The sequence below is a fragment of the Rousettus aegyptiacus genome, unplaced genomic scaffold (assembly GCF_014176215.1).
Source record: "Rousettus aegyptiacus isolate mRouAeg1 unplaced genomic scaffold, mRouAeg1.p scaffold_m13_p_3, whole genome shotgun sequence".
Classification (NCBI taxonomy): Eukaryota; Metazoa; Chordata; class Mammalia; order Chiroptera; family Pteropodidae; genus Rousettus; species Rousettus aegyptiacus.
Window position 1 is genome coordinate 111,926,899 of NW_023416306.1, and position 7,516 is coordinate 111,934,414.

At 41.9% G+C, this 7,516-nt stretch overlaps 1 protein-coding gene across 10 annotated transcripts in view; it reads right to left on the reverse strand.

Moving 5' to 3' along the window:
• Positions 1 to 7,287: 7,287 nt before the first annotated feature.
• MEIS2 (Meis homeobox 2) overlaps positions 7,288 to 7,516 on the reverse strand; it is a 193,237-nt gene continuing 193,008 nt past the window's right edge. For 8 of the 10 annotated variants that reach the window (XM_016139589.2, XM_016139588.2, XM_016139590.2 and 5 more), the window contains one exon: positions 7,489 to 7,516. This exon is cut by the window's right edge and continues 1,205 nt beyond it. The gene's annotated coding sequence lies outside the window, so the exon portion shown is untranslated. The other 2 variants (XM_016139592.2, XM_016139593.2) reach the window with 1 other exon arrangement.

The following is a 7,516-nucleotide window of genomic DNA, read 5'->3' on the forward strand; positions in this document are numbered from 1 at the left end:
GCAAAAGGAAGGGGAGGGGGAACTGTAGCTCCCAAACCCTCAACAGCTATTCCACTTGGGTTATTTACCCTCCGTTCGAAATGTACCTACGTCTCACTTTACCTACCCACCCAGCTTATAATACACCCCCTCCCCATAAACCTGTTTTCATCTGCATCTATGTAGCACATGTATATTTCTCCCTAGCCTTGAAATATACATTAATACAACTTATTAAATGTGACGATGAATAGTCAACATTTTTTTCGCCTGTTAGTTCCGCTGATCCAAGCAGGATTTATTTGCAGATCTCACATCCCGGAGCCATAACGCAGTGATTTTTTTTCCCCTTAAATAAAATTGGTCAAATGTTGACAACCTTTAAGCCAATCTAACACTCAAGATTAGTGATGGGAAACTAATGAGAAAATATCAGATCTCTAGGCCTGAGGGCTGCCAATTAAATCTTCGCTGATTGAAAAATAAAAGCGGACTTGGGGTGTGAGCCCGGCTCAACTTCAACTATTAATTTAACATGTTGCCCAGGTCCGCGCCTTCTTTCCTCTAAACTGCTTCCCGTAATAGAGCCTCCTCCTCTCTCATCCCTCAACCTAAAAGCCAAGTGTTATTTCTCAGAATATTTCAAGAGGTCCAAATCAGGATGATCATTTCTTACACGGTAAATATTAGGCCTTTAAGCAATATGATTTAACTAATTAGAAAATTTACATCATTAAGTCTCAGGGAGAGAAAAAAGAGAAACAAATCTGCCAGTCATTTTAAAGGAGACAGGCACTATTGAAGTGTGAAGAAATCGGCTCTAATTCAAAAAGGCAATCGGGCAGAAAAAGCCCTCAACATTACCCTGCTAGTTATTAATCAGAAAGGGCTCTCTCCCCTCCCCTCACCCTCTTCTCTCTTAGCAGAGTTTAAGTTCTGTTTTTGCCAGTGGCCCATGTCATATTTATATTGAGGTTTTGTCTGCTAAAATTTGAAAATGTTTCAATATGAAGAAAACAAAATCCTCAAAGAGACAAATATTCACAGAATTACCTCTCTTCCAGACAAGTAAACCTGTTGTGATAAACAATTCTCACCCCCCTTTATTTTTTTTCATTCTTTCATTTCTTTTCTTCCCATTAAGTTCCTATTTTGAAACCTGCTTGGTGAGAACTAGTCTTTGTGTTCTGCTCCCCTCCCCCTCTTTTCTTGCACCCCTCCTTCCTCCGAAGGGAGAAACTTATACTGAAAGCAGAAAAGTACAAATACATTAACAAAGCCCCACTCACTTGATAAAAAGGCCATGGTCTAAGCTTACATGTCAGGAATCTAAGGGAAAGGGGATCAATCTGGTGGGTCTACAGACAAAAGATGATGAACTAGTAATTTCTCCCACCTACGTATAATATTTTATAGTGTGGCTAAAGTGAAAAAGAAAGGCAGGTAGGTGAGAATTACTTTAAAGTGCATTATGGTGTTGTGTGGCTTTTTCTCTCTTCCTTCCTTCTTTATTCAGATTAAAATAGCAGCCTCATTATAGCTAGGTGCCCCTTCCCATCATACTCTTACTTAAGCCCTTGGTACACCACACACATAGCCCTTTCCCTAGTCTTCTCATTCCCAGCAAATTAACTGAAGTGGGAACTGCAAAGGAACTTTGTGAGTGCGCAGTTCCATTTGGAAACTCAGGCCCTTCCTAACATCTCTGAGGACTTGTTCTTAAACAGACATTGGATCCGAATAATAATAATAATAATAGCAAGTCTTAGATATTCAATTCCCCTTATCATTTCTTTTTAAATTACAAAAAGGTCTCAAAGGCTCATTTTTCTGCCTAGCCCTATTCTGCTTTATTAGGATCCATTCTAGTCTCATTTTCTTATCCTCCTGTCCTACATTCTGAAAATGTCACTACCTTGCTTCCCAACAAGCCCCTGGGCCTGGATTTCTCAAGTCTTTGGGCTTCTGTGGGCCTGAAGCAGCTCCCCGGTGTTAGTTCAATGCCATTCTCCACCTTACCAGATTTCAACTTTGCAGGAGAGAGCAGTAGCAGACCTGGGCTATTAACACACCACAGTTAATTCTCTGCGGGAACTTTTACTAGGTGGGACGTGTGGAAGGAGAAAACATCTGTAAACAGTGAGTGCTCTTGAGTGTGGGGAATGGGTTCTGACATAGAGGCCAGAACGCATGTAAAATATGGCAGAATTTGTGAAAGAACCAGTTAGTAGTTAAATTTCAAAGAAAGAAGAAAGGGAAGAGATAAGGGGGAGCACTGGGAAAAGGTTAGAAGGCTGCCCAAATGCAGCTTCTTCTCTGACGGTCACAGAGCAGATGGGAGTGGAACGTGCCCCTCTCTGAGAACTATTAGAGTAAAATGGACACTTCTGTCACTTTCAGGAGGCGGGACACAGAGAAATGAAAATATACAAGACAATGGCCTCTGGCACTGGAGGGCTCCCTGGTGGGCTCCCCACCCTTTGCCCCGTCCCTCTAGGAACTCTCCTTACCTTTGTTGCTGGCATTTGATCTGACACACTGGGTGTTCCTGGGAGAGGAAAAGGACCACGAGAACCAACCGGCCCTCCTGCACCTACTCCGAAGCCAAGGCGCAGGACAATAAAATTTACAGCGCCTTTAACAACTCGCAAGTAAAGCATTAAAATTCTCTTTAATTGAGAAAATATTGATTTTGAAGTCTAGAAAAAGCGAAATCGTAATTTAACTACGAACTTTCAGGCGAGAATATAGCGTATTATGCCGCGGTATTATGGATCCACCCTTTATACCCATGCAACATCACATCTTTAATTGCTCTACTTTATGAAGTGATAAAGACAAAAGATAACCCGACTTAGACAAACGCTTTAAGAAAAAAAAAAAGGGCCTAGAGTAATTTCCCTTTCCAGTTATTTGTAAAAGAATTATCCCTTTTTTTTTTTGAAGCAAAAAATGAAAATAAAAAATGAAAAGCCCAAAGGGGAGGAAAGAATTAAAAAATACAAATAAAAAGGAAAACCACAGACCAGTCTAAAAGCAACTCACATTAGCAAATCCGTTGATATTCTTTACCAAAGGAGGAATGAAGCCAACACATTTAAGAAAATGCATTCGCGGGCAAAATTGCATCCTCCTTGAAACGAAACAAACCTGGGTCTATTTTCTTACTTTACTCCCCCGTCCTTTTTTTTGGGGGGGGGGGGAGGTGAGGAGAGAGAGGGTGAAGAGGGTGGCGGAATCCATTGGTGGATAGAGAAGGGAAAGAAAAATCAGGCTTTCTATGTTATTTCTGTATCGGTTTTTGGTATTATAGAGGAGCAAAGAAGTTTTTGTGTGGTGGTTTTTCATTGATCAGTCACTCTGAGCTAATGTAATTATCCTCATCAATAGGAGGCTGCAGAGAGAATCATTATGTGGGTGACATTGATAAATGATCGCCCAGGAACGGCCCTCTCGCGGGCAACCCCCACATCTGACCCTCCCACACACACAATGTAGTCATAGAAACACCTAGAGAACCTCGAGCACCGCCGCGGAAGGGGCCAGAGAGGGAAGAAAAGCCTGAGGCGGCCGAGGTGGGGGTGGGGGCGAACGGGGGCGGCTAGTCCCAGATCCAGACCAGTTCCAACGACAAAAACAGCCGACGGCAGGGAACGCGGAAGGCGTTGCGGGAGGGAGAATCCCCCTTCCCAGCAGCAGACCCTCGCACAGTTGCTCACAACAAAGTGCAAATCCGCCCTCCAGACGGACCCATTCCTCCACACCTTTGCCCATGTGCGACCTCGCCACCTACATCTGATGTTTGCCAAGACACACATTCAAATAGGTTTCTCCCGAGGAGTTCAATAATTAGGTTACAAAACCTGTAGGCACCTCATCCTCACGCGGGTCCCCCCGTTCAAAAAAACCCCAAACCAACAACAAACCAAACCCAACAGAACAAAGACAACAGCTGGGCGACCCCCCTCCCCCAGTTATTTACTGGGCGACCCCTTCTTTTCTCTTCACCTCCTAACCCAGTGACTCTGATTATGAGATAATTGCTTTTGCGATTGTCCCTGTCAGGCAAAAAAAAAAAAAAAATCCCCACCGAACCCCACGTTTTCATCTTTTGACTGTTTTATTTAAGCCAATGGCAAGGTATTGAGAGCAGTAATTGATTCATAATGATCCATAAATCGATGTCGGAAAGCGGGGGTGGGAGGTGGAGGTGTATGAAGAATGGGGGGGGGGGATGCTGTTTATTTATTTTATTTCTAGAGCTTCAGCTAAAGTAGCTTTGACACTGTTGGGGCTGGAGGGGAGGAGCTGTTGGGCTCTGCTGGATCATCCATCATCGCTGTCACCCAGAGTCTGCCCCGAGGAGCCGTAGACGCAATCTCCCTTCTGTCTCTACACCGAAACTATTAATATTAAAACCTCCCTTCAAACGCTGCCCCGACGGTCTCCATTCTCATCACAATCTGACCGGCCTCCCCCATCAGACCCGCATTTCCCCTGCGCCGCAGCTTCCTCCCAGCCCCGGCCCCGACGGAGGGAGCTCCACGACCGCGCGAGACGCCTTTAGTTGATGACTGTAACTTTTCAGTGCCCTGCTGTCCCACCTCCATCAATTTGAAGCACTTCTGTCTACTACTCTCTCTCTCTCTCTCTCTCTCTCTCTCTCTCTCTCTCTCTCTCTCTCTCTCTCTCTCTCTCACACACACACACACACACACACACACACACACACACACACACACGCACACGCACTTAAAGGGTAGGCCAGGTGAGGGCGGGGGCCTCCCGCCGGGAGAAGGAGAGTCTGCACGCCTGCTCGCCCCTCTGCCCCTACCCCTACCCTGCCACCTCCCAGGTTCCGGGACGTGCGTCTGCATCAACCCCGATCGGTGGGCGGCGAGGGGCGGTGGCTGCAGAAGCGAGAGCCACTGGGCACATCCACACACCCAGTGGCAACTTGCAGCGGAGGTCCAGGCTCCTTATCAAATTGCCGGCCTGCAAGACTAATGGGGAACTTGTGGAGGATCCCTGTCCAGTCCCTTTGAAGGAAGGTCCCTCCTCTGACAGCTGCTAGAGATATTAGCCACATTTCCCTTCCCAAATCTGCTCCGGGTTAACAGGCCCACGGGGGCAGGAGGGGACGAGGAGGCCAGGAGGATCCTGACGGACTCTTCTGGGCAAATCTAACTAGGGTGGGCTGGAGAGAGTGGGGGACGCTGACCTCGGGGGTGGGGAGAACGGATTGTTGGAAGACATAGACTTTTCTGATCTTTTTCTCTTTTTCCTTTAAAATGTGGCTTCTTGCTCAATTCCCAACCCTTAACAGATGGCGACTGCAGTTATCTCAGAATTTCTTAAAGAAAGGGAAACCTTTGGAATTTATTTCTGCTTTTGCTTTTCCATATAAATAAAAAGTGTTTTTATATTACTCTTGTTTTGGAGAACATAAGCAATTTTATTCAGACTACAGTATTTCCTTTAACACTATATGGTTGTCAAAACACCATTCCCAGTTTCTTTGCTTTTGACAGCTGAGTCTTTCTTAAATATACCCAAATCGGAACTCTTTATACTAAATAGTAAACCCGAGATAGGAGGAAGCGCCTTCCGAGGTTGTATAAAAAAGGCATTATACAAATTGGACAACTCTACCACCTCTCAATCTTGGCATATGGCGGGTGGGGGGAGGTGAGCAAGGAAATGCAAACAAATATTATTACAATTATTATTCATCTCCAAATATTTAAGAGGGTTAAAGTTAACATGCTAGGATGTGGCTTTGTGGAAACTAAACCTGAGATTATTCTATTCATTAAAACCAAGGGTAGAAAGCTCTGAGATCTAAATGTCTACCAAATAGCTTAATAATAATTGCATTAAACACTTCTTAAATGTGAGCCAATTAACAAGCAAACCCTTCAGCATTTACTTTACTGAGAAGAAAGGAAGAAAAACTGCCAAAAAATGTTCAGCCGATGTGAGAGTTAATTTATAAATGGATAACTTGTCAAAATTTATCTAAATGCATTTTGAGTAAAAATATACAAATATTTAAATTTCTCAAAAAGACTCCATATAAAATGGGACCAAAAAAGTGAGAGAGGCCATCTCTTTTCTTAGTGGGACAGAATTTCTCCATTAATAGTTTGTACCAGAAGTATTATTTCTATGTTTAAGCAGCAGCACATTAATTAAAGTGATATATGTATTTATAAAAATTCCACCCAATTAAAAATAATACAAAGCAATAGAAGTTTGTTTTCTTGTTCCTTAGTATACAACTTCTATTAATGTCTTCTGTGATGGGAAGATGGAAAAATCCCAAATAAGATACGAACTTGGATTTCTGAGGTGGTAACTATTTCCCTATTAAGTTGACATCACACAGCTAGGTGAAGTTTATATTTCTTCTAAACATAGGATTCAAAACTTAGGTCGTACAAAATTCCAGGCTAATATACTTATTGAAAAAATTAAGGGGACATGCAAACACCTCACACTTATTCACTTTGCAGACTTTAGCAGGCATTATTTGTGCAGTATCAGTAAGCTAATGAGAGATTTCCAGGAATGTTGCATGAAATTTTGAAAATGGCATTATATTGCCTGTTTTGTTGTTTTAAGGGGAAAAAAATAATTTAATCACCAAATCATCACAAGTGTGCCTGTACATGGAGGTGTTTGAAATAAAAAAGACATCATAATATAATCTATATTAAATATTAATGGTTAAGTAATCTTTTCAACTCAGGATTTCAAACTCCATAGAAGTTGTTTACTCATCTATGAACATCTATATGTAAATTTTAATTTAAATATTCAACAGTATTTTAGTAAGTAAGACAGAGAAAAAAAACACAGGCAGATGAATTATCGTTGAGCACAGACGTTAGTTATTTCTTATGATGTAAAATTAACCCTGCAAAAGCCCTTTATTCTGGCAGAGAATGAACATACATAGCTTTATCTGAAAGTATTTTTTTTAACATCATGCATCTAAAAAGGATGTTGGACACACTGAAGATGACCTTTCAACCTGGAGTGCATGCATACACACACACACACAAACACACACACACACACACAAAATTTCATACCTTTAGAAGTTTTCTGCTGGGGGAATTTATAGGCCAAACACACACTGAAAGGCTACAGATGGTTACCTTAAAAGTTGTTGGTAAGTTAAGTTTCAAACATACTCAACTTCTGGGGATAAAAACCACTCAAAGTAGGCTTTGAACACCATATATAGTAAGCATTGTGCAACCTTGCCTTAAACTAGTAAAAACACAAAAGCCTAACAAAAAATCAAAAATGAAATATTTATTACCGCATTTTGTGACTTAACACCTTTTTTTTTTAACATAACGTCACAGTCCTCATACAAGTATTTTAATGTAAATTTGACAAAGCTTAAAGGTAACAGCATTTTCTTCTAGTGAGGAACACGTGCTGAGAAAAGAATTCATGGACATACAATACCAATTCCACAGCAGATCTGATACTAGCAAAAACATTCTTTTTTTTTTTTTCAATT